Genomic DNA, 11598 nt, shown 5'->3' with positions numbered 1-11598 from the left:
AGATTGTTATAATAACCATTTTCCGCCCCAGACCTACTTACTACGCAAGGTTATACAATTTTGGAGTTTTCCTCATAAATATCTACTAACTTATATCGTGCATAGTGTTGTCTTTTTATTGTCTAGCTTCAGTCTTCTCTTCGATTTCTGACTCATTTTGCTTCGCTCTTCCTCTTTCGTATTTTCATTCACAGTAAACCGAACCTTCAATAATTATTACAGACATGAAAAAGCAATAAAACCCAAAATTCATTCCGAAGATGATATATTGTTCGATGAATCTTTCAAATGAAGGTGGTTCGACGGTTGCCATTTTTGTGTCAGAGCGACGTACGATATATCGCATCAATTCGTTCCATAATTTCAGCTCCTTGTCATTTTTTTCGAATTTTGAGATCGCACTTCTGTTGTCCTAAAGAATTCATGTACCACATTTGACAAAGAAATTCAACGTAATGAAGGCAGGGACTTGTTTTTAAAGGAAAAATATCGCATTCGATACTGATATCGAAACTGTACTCGAATATGATATTTTTCCTCTGAAAAAAATCCTGCCTTTAATATATGTACGTTTAAAAACGAAAGTGCCTTCAGTTTTTGAGCATGCAACACACACATCCGTGGAACACGAATAGTTGCATTAAGGCGCTACAGTAAACTCTGTCCACCGGCCCATTGTATTAAAACCAGAGACAAGATACCCTCCACTTGTATCTTGGCAATGGTGGAAGCTTTTACTTTCGAACCTTCAAAATTCAACTGTTGACCTATCTTATTGGTTGATGGTTAATAATGAGTTGGCAGCTTCGTTTTGCAAACAAACCGAAGTTTGGGAAATTATTTGTTGGCTCATGACGTTACCCGAAGCTCCTCATCCACCAAGTAGGTAGGGCAACAGCCGAAAAAAGAGTGATGACCGTCGCTCCCTTATAATTGTCCATGAGGAAGTGTTGAATCCCCGAAAGTAAAAGCTTCCACCTGTTGCCAAGAGGCCAGTACGTATTAAGGGCCCACAAGGGCTAATCCTTGCGCTTTAGTCCCGCCCACCCTCCGTCCCTACAACCAGTCCCAGGCAACCATTGTTTGAGACCATCAAACTCAGCGCAAATCAGCCTATAATGCTAAAAGTATTTTTGATCCAAAAATTAAAGATTCGACTTGCACTTTTTAGAGAGGGGAAAAAGAATAGGAAGAAAAATAAAAGCCCTGGATCAGTAGAATCGGGCCGTTCTTTTAACAATGCGTCCTATTATTTTCGTTTGCAAATCCTTTCCGTCTCTTTTCCCAATCCGTCTCGTTCTCCATCCGAAGGACTTACCGAGCTTGGACACGCGCTTATAGCACTGCCGCGGCACGGTGCGCAGCGGTACGCAAGCGCGCTTTGAGCTCGGCGCAGCACTGATATACTTTCTTTTAAGGAGTTAATGCGTCGGGAGTTTTGTAATACCGAAAGGCAAGGCGTGCCACGAAAATAATGATCCTTGCGTTGCGTCACGCGGCCAGACACTAAATTCGAAGGTACACACAGACCCTGCGCCTGTCACCGGCCCCTCCACCCCCGGACCCCCCTCCCACCCCCCCTCCTCGCACTACGATCTGGCGTATTCCCGTTTTTATCCCTCTTATCCTTGGAACTCACTCCTCGATTCCTTTCCTTGCCACGAGCCGTGTAAGAATGGCGAGAGCGTCTCGACTTTCGTCCTAACCAAAGCTTCGGACTACAATTGAACTTACCGCGTCCGAACTTAATTTATTTCGACCGTACGCGTGATATTGGATTTGGATACGAGGGTATTCGAGGGAAAGAATGCACTGAGAGAAATGTTGGTTCATGTGCAGCATCAAAGTTTTTCAGACCAGGTATGGGGCCATCCATAAAGTATACGTATGTCATTTTTCCCCACTTTTAGATCCCCCTCCCCTCGTAAGAGCTTTACGTAATTTATGGCCAGCCTCTAACCGAAATTTTTACCGACCAGGCTCGTATTTTTTCCCAAAGACTTTGGTCATCTAAGCCTAAGTTCGGTTTGTTGGGGATTCTCTGCGAAAAAATCGTTAAATGTTTCACCTAATTTGATTATTTCAAAGCTATTCTATAAAAATTTTTAAATATCCGTGTCGGTTTGACTGTTTACATTTCCAGTTTGATTTCCTCTACAATGAGTGGGATTTTCTGAAAATAAGTAAGCACGAGCCACAAGCAAGTGTTCAGCACAAAACCGCGCTGAAGAAGTGGCTTTGAAAAAAAGTTCTTCTAATTTGAAAAAAAAAAAAAAAAAAAAAAAAAAAAAAAAAATGTCTCTATTCGAAGAGACCTTGTTTGGTTCTTTTTTTTAAAAGAGTCATCTTGACGTCTATTTTTTGCAAGTTTTCTTTAATGAAAAGGAATACTTTTGAATTCAAAGGAATTTACTGTTTCATCAATAAAAACAGTTTTTTTGATTAAGTAAACTTCATGAAAGATAACACATACTCTCTCACCCCAAAAATATTTTGATAATTTTTCTTTTGAAACTTTGGTTTAACCCTCTTATTCCACTCCTCATTAAGCTAAAATTGGTTTCTAAGTGCAAAATCTGTGCTTTGGGGTATCTTACTCCGACGTCTGAACAAAAGCTCACCAACCAATCCATGATTGCTACGTAGCCCCCTCGTCGACAGTGTTGCCAGAGACGAGCACATTTAATGCCTCAATTCATAATATATCCTAAAATAGGTGAGAGCAATTTGGCATCGGTGCTCGCTACTTTCAAATTGGCCGCGTTGCCGCATGGACACTCTCGCCGCGACGCCGTTCGCCACTCTCCTCCGCTCGTGCGCGTCCCGGCGATTACTCAACTCCGTACCCGTGTTGCCAAATTGTGCCGAATTCCCACGAACGTCCCGGCAAAATATCCGCGATCCACGCGGCAGACGGCAACGCCGCCTATTACCAACATTTGAGAATTGAGAGTGAGAGTCTTCGTATGGCACCTACGGGTTGTGTAACACTGTTCCATATTTCTTCTTGACACACTGTTTCCTCTCACTCTTCCTCTCCCTCGTATCGCCCCTCTCATTTTCGCTCCTTTTCCCCCTTCTTTCTTCGCCTTTCATACCTTTTTTTACTTTTTGTAGTCTAAATGTTTCAATACGCCTAGCCTATTTCTGTTCCTTAGTTCATCTCGATCTGGGTTAAAAGCAAGAGAGGAACATTTTACACTCATACTGTGGTCTATGGAATCATTACTGGATTTTTTTTAAAGTTTTTTTTTTTTTTAGTTTTTGAAATAAAGTGTTTTTTTTTCAAAATTATTACCCCTCAATGTACTGAGAAACTCGGATACCTGAAGGTATCTCACACGGATGATAGCTGGCGAAGTAACAGATTTTAAGCTCACCTCAGAACCAGCGGCCTGGCGTACTTTGCGATACATCGATTGATCTGTCATTTAAACCTATGGAAAAGAATCGATACACAGGGTGTTCACAACGAACACCTTAATAATCGATTCTTTACCATGGCTTCAAATGGGGAAATATCGATAATCGATCATACGCCTCGCCACCGCTCAGAACCTTTCGAGTATGTTCAAAATACGGAGAGCTCATGCCATTTCGAAAATTGTAGGTAGTTCGAAGATCCTCGCTTACATATAACTGCTTTGCAGACATTGCAGGGTACCTTAATCTTGAGATAAACCGTATCCTACATTCAATCCTGTGTCTTGTAGAACTCATGCGAAAATAAAGTTGTAGCGAAGTGGTGAAATAGATGATGATAACAAAAATTCATGCCTTATAATAATTCCAATGGCGAGGCGTCAATGATCGATTATTGATAATTTTCCATTGGAAGCTGTAGTAGAGAATCGATTGTTAAGGTGGTTGTTGCGAACACCCTATCTATCGATCTTTTTCCATAGGTTTAAATGACAGATGAATCGATATATCGCAAAGCACGCCACTGGATAATTCTGCAGGCAACAAAAGCGCAAGCTCCGACAATGCCGCCGCAGACTTGACTTTACAACCTCCTAAAAAATGTTTGTATTTCTAGAAAGTTTAATGAACATCGTGAATGAAGAAGAAAAACGCAACGACGAAGAATACGAGGAAGAGAAGCAGAGGAAAAAGACGAGGAAGAAGATAGAAGGAAGGCGAAGGTGGTAGAGGAGTAGGAGAAGGGGTTAAGGAAAAGCAACAGATAAGTCCATGGGTCTACATTACTAAACTCTCGGGTAATACCCATGCAGGTGATGCCGGTATTGTAAGAGATACAATTCAAAATCAAATTCTTAGATATCGATTTATTGGACATATATAAGCACGATATTTGGAAGTTATCCTTATAAAAATGTGTCTAAAAATGCCTGCTCTATGTCAAGATTGATTCCAATGTGGTGGTTACAGTATGAATAAAGATGGAAGAAAAATATGGGATAAATCACCTCACCGGACATACTATTCTGCACTTAAGTCGCTTAAGGTCGATTTAGAGGTATACCCCTCAGAAACTACATGGGGACCGTTTCTCAGGAGATATTTTTTGTTTTACAAAAAAAAATTGTCCCACCAAGTCTGAAAAACAAAAGAAGTATGTTCTCATCATCCGTACATGGACCTTCAATACAGTCTGGCCTCAACTGTTTAAAATGGAACGGCTGATTTTGGGTCTTAATGATTCAAAAAATTTAAAAATATAATCCCGAAACCGAAAAGGCGCCGCAATTCTAATTTCGGATAAAGCGGGCTAAATTGAAACGAATCGACAGTGCGAGCAAGGAGCATAGATCAGCTGGAAGCCGTGAGTGCCGTAATTATACATGACTCGTTGGAATTGCTCATTGCATTTGCGAATCCATGAGAGGACTCCAAGTCCCTAGCCCTTCACTGGGGCAATGAGCATTGAGCCCTGGTGGTGGTGTACTGCCGAGCTCAGAAAAAACCCTGTAAGAACATTCAGACGTTGCCAAGTTCCCTCCTGATAAAATATTTAATTTTACTCGAAATTATGAATATTTTTGTTTGAAATTCATAAATGCCCCAGATCGAATTGCGAATAAAATTCTTCGAAAAATGAGAGGAGAAATATTTACAAGTTTACCTATGATTTCATATTTTATCGAGGGAAGTTTGGCAATGTTGGAAGGCTCATACGGCCTTTTTCCGTAGCACGGTGGTGTACTTTGTTCCAATTTTTGTTGCCTTTCACTTCGTCGTGCCACCCGACCGCCGCCTGCGCTTGCGCCGACCGTCTGCTCACTTCACCGACCAGTCGTTCACTTGCCCACTCCGCCGTACTGAGAAAAAACGACTTATGACCGTTCAGGCGTTGCCAAATTTCTCATCATAGATTACGAATTTGCCCAAAAAATTAGGAATATTTTTATTTCAATTTTTTTGTTTTTTGGAGAATTTTACCCACACTTAAAACTAGAATATCTGAAATTTTCAGGGAAAAATATTTATAAGTTACATGAGTTTAGATATTCATCGGGGGAAATTTGGCAACATTTGAATGTTCGCACGTCGTTTTTGCCTAATGGTCGGCCAGTCCCGGCCCCGACCGCGCAATGGATTCCATCCAACACAGATTCCGCACAGATTAGTGCGTGAAAGGCATTCTAATTTATGGTGTTTATTCTAAAAATGTCAACAATTTAATTGGTTCATGATTATCTAAATGAACATTACCAACGCTTTACCTCGAGTATTGTCTCCGCGAGTCAAAGAGTATGCCTACTCTCGGCTTGTCTATTCTACTGTGTAAAGGAGAAAACGTCATATCAGTATTTAGACTTTTCGAAATTTTAACGATAACATTATCAATTTATTGTTAAGGAGAGCTGTGAATATTTTTCCTAGAAATTTTCAAGTACTCGAGTATTTTAGATTTAATTGCGAAAAAATATTTCCGAAATATTGGAAGAAAAATATTCACATGTTTTTCCGCAAATCTACACTGCAAACACATAGGGGCCAAGCGAGAGTAAAAAAGGCAATTTATATTTTTTTTCGCTTGTATTTTGCGTATACTTTTTTGTTTATTTATTTATTTTTTGTTTGCCGCAGAGGCGGCAAAACTATTCCACGCAGCTAATCGTGCTCCCAAGCCGCTCAAATTACCATTACGATCATTGAAGGCGCCCTCGACAGAATAAGGGACACCTGCTTAGGTTACTGATTTTACTACGGGTGAAACACCAGATACTATGAATTCAAACAGACCAACTCCAGTTGGCTGTATGAGCGAGTGATTTTTGTTTCATTGAATTTTTCTTTTTTCTTTCTTCTTCTTCTTCTTCTTATTTATCAGTTAATGCTTGCGATGATTATAATTTGCTTGAGACATAATATGAATAGCTAAAGTAAGGAAATGAGTGTCTCCAATTATGACGAAATCGCCGCGTATGTTCCTTTTTTATTCTTAAAAAAATTGACAGTTTTCCTCGTAGCTGCTTCTGAATTGTCTTCAATCATTCAAATTATTTACTGAAAATTTCGAAAAGATATCTAGTTGGTTTTATTTCAATAAAATAGAACGTTATTTACAATTTTGAAAGTCTCAATGAGGTTTCACATTCCCTTGCTTCAGCCTTCAAAATACCATGTTATCATAATTTTATGAGATTAAACACTCCTACCGCTAAGTCATTGATTTCACATCCTTAGCATTTCCTCAAGATAATCAAATATCTTCGTATCTCCCGTATAAAATCGCATGAACCTGTCACAAGTATTATTTCATCCGTTCCGCGTTGAGTCGTCGATCGTTCCTTTTCGAACCGTCCCTTCTCTTTCTGAACCCCAGTTTCATCATAAGGCATCCCACAATTATTACCCATAACAATCGATAATTCCTCTCACGGCAATGATGCCTGGCAATTGATTTGCTTCCTTGTATGGTGAAGACTCGGGTTCACCTCTCTGTTCATGAATGTCAACTGCATTACGGTTATACAATCACCCGCAATGATGATATCATCCTGATTGCTGATTTTGTATTAATGTCTCAATATTGGGTCGGTACATGTGTGCCCAATGTAACACTGAGACTCCTTGAAATGCAATTAAGCTTGTAGCCTTTGTTCAGGGTAGCATGTGTGTAATGGCATGTCAAAGTTGCTATTATTTTTTTCTGTAAGCACCTATAAACATCATTGAGTTTTCTTCCAAAGAAAATATAAAAATAATCTACCATATCTATAAATATTCCCTCGATAATTACCATTGTTCTAGTTGAATCTAATTTATGTAATTTTTTTTTTTTACTTCTCTCTGAAGCTTTATATAAATCAAGCAAAATAAAGTTTTACGATTTGAGAGTAAATTCAGAACCTGGCAAGCATCATCAAGTACAACTAAGATCGTTGTTGTTTCTCTCCTAGGTATATCGAGAACCCATACTCCTATAATAAGAGATTCTGTCCTAATATTGTAAGATCAAAGAAAACGTTTTTCAATTAAAAGTCCAGAAAGTGAAAGCATTTAGGGTTCTTTACAGCGAGTAACATCATGAACAATCTTTGCAACCCCTGGTAGTGATTGTTTAGATTTTAGATTAATTAGATGCAAAGTATAATCAATGTAAACAAATTACTCACATAGTTTACCGAAGAGTTGGTTTGAATTTTCAGTTTGGAAACTTCAGGAGGAGGTGCTTGTTCTAAAAATTGTAATATAAGTTATAATTTCGAGTCAACTGAAACTTACATTTCTCATTTTCCTTTACCTAATGTCAACCCTTCATTTTTTTCAAGAAAATTGGCAACGTGCAATAAACCATCACACCTCGTGGATTCTGAGCAAAACAATCCTTTCTGCGAGTTGTTTACTGAAGGAGGGATTTGAATACCTGAAACGGAAAAGAAAACACGGGCGATGAAGCAAGGACGAGGAAGAGAGATGAAGAAGAGAGAAAACTACGAACTGGGTAAAGAAGACGGGAAACAACTTCAATATTTGGAACAAGATAGCCATGAGAGGACTTTCAAGTCATGACATGAATGAGAAACAGGCGCGAAGCCGATCCGCAATAGGACGTATGATTTATCTAAAATGTCAAGGAATTCTTCAACGGAGAAGCTGAAACATGCCACCAAATACTAATTTATTAAAGCTTCAGTCCACCCTGAGAACTCAAAAACAAACCCGTAAACAACAACACGGAAGGAGAATTTCCGTATTTTAATATTAGCTTTCGAACTTTGAGAGAGGAAATTGCGATACAATCGTGGTTTTTGATGAAGCTGCACGCTTGTGGAAATTGAAACTTACATATTACAGAAGTTGAGTATCGGCTACATGCTATCATGAAGTTCAATAACTGAATGAAATTAAGATAATTTAACTGTAGAATGTTTGAGCTATAAAAACTCGTTTTCAAACTATAGAAACAATGTGACTCATCGCAGTCTCATTTACCAATTTCACGATGTAACGCCGTGTGCTGGTTTTTATTTTAATTTCTTTTTTATTTTTACTTCTTTTTGCCGTTGATAATGGTGCCGTAAGGTACCGAAACGTCCTGCCTTTATATTTTGTATATTTTAGCCTTGTTTCCGCTTTTTCCTGTGTTTTCGATTGTCGTTTCCGTTTCGGGCTGCTTTTACATACCCTTTGTTTTCCAATGTGACTCATAAAAACTATGCTTTTTTTTTAAATCAAAAGCAGGAAAAATGTTTATGTTTATAGAACACGTTTGACAAAAATGTCAACAAATAAAGCTCTCAAAAATTATTAATATAATGATTGAAAAGTGTGACAAAAATCGATGTTATTAAAAATTTGACTCTTGAAAACTATGAACATATAAAAGTAAGAAGCGTGACAGGGCCGGATTTACCTACTTGCCGCCCATGGGCCGCCCGTATTTTTCCGCCCCCTTCTCATTTGTTTTGAAACATCAATAGGTCGTATTCGACAGTGGTTCGATGTATCGTTTGGTTCAAAATAATAGAACATAACCTCAAACAAAAATTTTCGGATTTAATTTGGAAAAGCTGAAAATGAGAAAATTCCCAACCATTTCACTTTTCATTGCCAGAAAGTAAAAATTCAATCACATAAGACCCGTTACCTCAAATTTATAAATTGACTTCTGAGGCTGTGGTAACGTATTGAACCAATCGATATCAATATAATCTCACCCATGTGATCCGTCGATTACGATCTACAAAAACCATCAAGTGAACGTGCCAGTGGGGTAGGGGTGTATGAGACGCGTTTACTCGTGTTGGGTACATTTTTTGTGAAAGCCCTGTCAACACTAACAAAAGTTCACTTCCGTAAACCTACACTGAAAAAAAAAAACACATTGGATCTAGAGTCCAGACTCTTAAAAACATTGACAAAAAAAAGCTCTCTTGATTCAATCAGATTTAAGCTTAAATGAAGAACCAAGCCTCTTAATTTAAGTGGATTTCGTTTTGATTCAAGCAAAAATCCGATTGAATCAAGAGTATTTTTCTTGTCAATGTTTTCAAGAGTCTGGACTCTAGGTCCGATGTGTTTTTTTTTTCCAGTGCATCCCTGTTTTGACAAGGCCTTCCATTTATAAAAAAACGAACGAAAAAATTATGAAAGAACAAACATAAATGTGGTTAAAAATTTTAACTTCCACCGCCGCGCCGACCGACCGCACTGTGTTGGCGCAATGCGTGAAGTATTCATCCAGTCTTGCAGGCACTATGCGTTTCCAGCCGACTGCTGCTGACCGCAGTGTGTTTGACGCAATGCGTGAAGTATTCATGCAGTCTTGTAGGCGCTAAGCGTTCATGCTGAACGCCGCGCTGCTCCGTTCCAGGTCAAATTGCGTGTTTTTTTTTCTCTCTGAACTCGACTGATTGAAGGTGTTGTCTCTTGTATCACCGAGAGACTACAAATTAGAAAATACTATACTTTTACTCTGAGGAAATGAGAGATTTTGTCGTCTTTTCTCGTTTGTAATTTATTTTCTTAAACCAATTTTTTCCTCTCTTTTTTTTGAAACCTACATTCAAAAAGATTGCAAAATTTGCAGCCCCCTACATTTTGCCGCCATTGGCCGTGGCCCATGTGGTCATCCCCTTAATCCGGCCCAGAAGCGTGACAAAAAGTGTTCGTTTTTCTTTATTTCATATGGATGGATTTAAGCAGAATACACATAACTGCATTCCACGTTGTTTGACTTCTTGTTGTGGTATGAAAGACCGTATGATAATAATATATATCACAACACCCTGAAATTTTTCTTGACTTTTCCATTACTTATGCAGAATGTACTCACAAAATTAAAGCTCGAATGTTACTTAATTTTCCTGTAAAAAAACGAGACATGTGAGGAAAATGGACAACAACTTAACTTATGTAGTTAAGCTGTTTTTGGTTTATAATCTTTAAGAGTTTTCATACAGAGGAAAAAAGTTAGAGGAGTGCTTAGCTTTCGATCTGTTTAACTATCACAGTGAGCACGAAAAGATAAGAATAGGGATATTTTTTATAATGTATTCGTGGCTCATAGTATCGTCTTACAATCTGATTTTTTGGTGTAAAAAATCAATAAAGCCTGATTGTGTTCTGAAAGAAGTGCAGTAAGGAAAAGAAAACGAAATTACATCATTCAAAATGAATATCATAATTCCTCTCGAGTTTTTTTGACAATAAGGAGGAAAATGAAGCAAAACTTCACAGAGTTTAACCTTCCCACCCCCTCCTCTTCTTGCATGCACCCAGCCAACAATCCACAGTTTTAAAACTGTAGGTTATTACTTATCGAAAGGGCAAAAATTTTGTTAGCGAAGGAACCTTCAATCCTCTCTTTTAAAAAATGCCGCCACCTGAAAAGTTCGTTGTCATAAAAATTGATTGATTATTCTTACAAAAATTTTCATTCTCTCTGACGAGTTTATAGATTGAAAATTTTGATCTTTTATATAAAAAAGGTACGCTTCCTTCTTTAAAAGCTCCTTGAGATACAACTTAAATAATAATAATCCATGCCGTCAAATGAAGACAAGCCTGTCGTGAGGGTCACATGAAGGGCTCACTTGTGATTACGGCGCCTAAATTCCTCGCGCTTCTTGTATTCATTAACTGTTTGACAGGTTCTCGTGTTTTGCTTGCATTTTTTCACACATTGAATCATTACCCTGAACCTCCTTTCTATGCCTTTTCACCGGGCAGGGAGGAGCAAATTTGCTGTTCGCGTCCCTCATAAAAATACAGCATCATCGTGATGTTCAAATGATCTTCAAAGGTGCGAAAAGGTCTTCAATGATCATTAAGACATCGGCTCCAAGTCGTGATGCAGTTCGTTGCAATATATTTACCTGGGAGCTCTCAATTATCCTAACTCGTGAATTCCAAGCGAAGGAAAAAGAGGTGACCTCATCTGAATCTGGATACGCTGTAAAAGATCTTTTCATACCTCTGATGATCATTATTGATGATGTTTTTATTTTTACTAGGGTTAGGTGACAATTCATTTACCCTTGCAAAACTCCTAAATATACTATGGAAGTGACTTATATTTTTCTCTTTTTGATTTTTGATTGAACACCATGAATTTGGTGTGTTAAACAGGAAACAAGCCCCCCTAAAGTACCGCGCCAATATTTTGAAGAAGTACGCCAGAAA

The 11598-nt window shown here is 38.4% G+C and overlaps 1 long non-coding RNA gene across 1 annotated transcript in view; it reads right to left on the bottom strand.

Moving 5' to 3' along the window:
• Positions 1-5459: 5459 nt before the first annotated feature.
• The window catches only part of LOC140224643 (uncharacterized), a 45264-nt gene continuing 39125 nt past the window's right edge, over positions 5460-11598 (bottom strand). Inside the window, exon 3 of the long non-coding RNA XR_011899911.1 lies at positions 5460-7837. This is a non-coding gene — a long non-coding RNA (uncharacterized lncRNA). The remainder of the gene's footprint in view (positions 7838-11598) is intronic.

The sequence above is a fragment of the Bemisia tabaci genome, chromosome 5, assembly GCF_918797505.1.
Source record: "Bemisia tabaci chromosome 5, PGI_BMITA_v3".
NCBI lineage: Eukaryota > Metazoa > Arthropoda > Insecta > Hemiptera > Aleyrodidae > Bemisia > Bemisia tabaci.
Note: the sequence above shows the minus strand (reverse complement) of the source record. Positions and strands in the feature narration are given on the sequence as shown.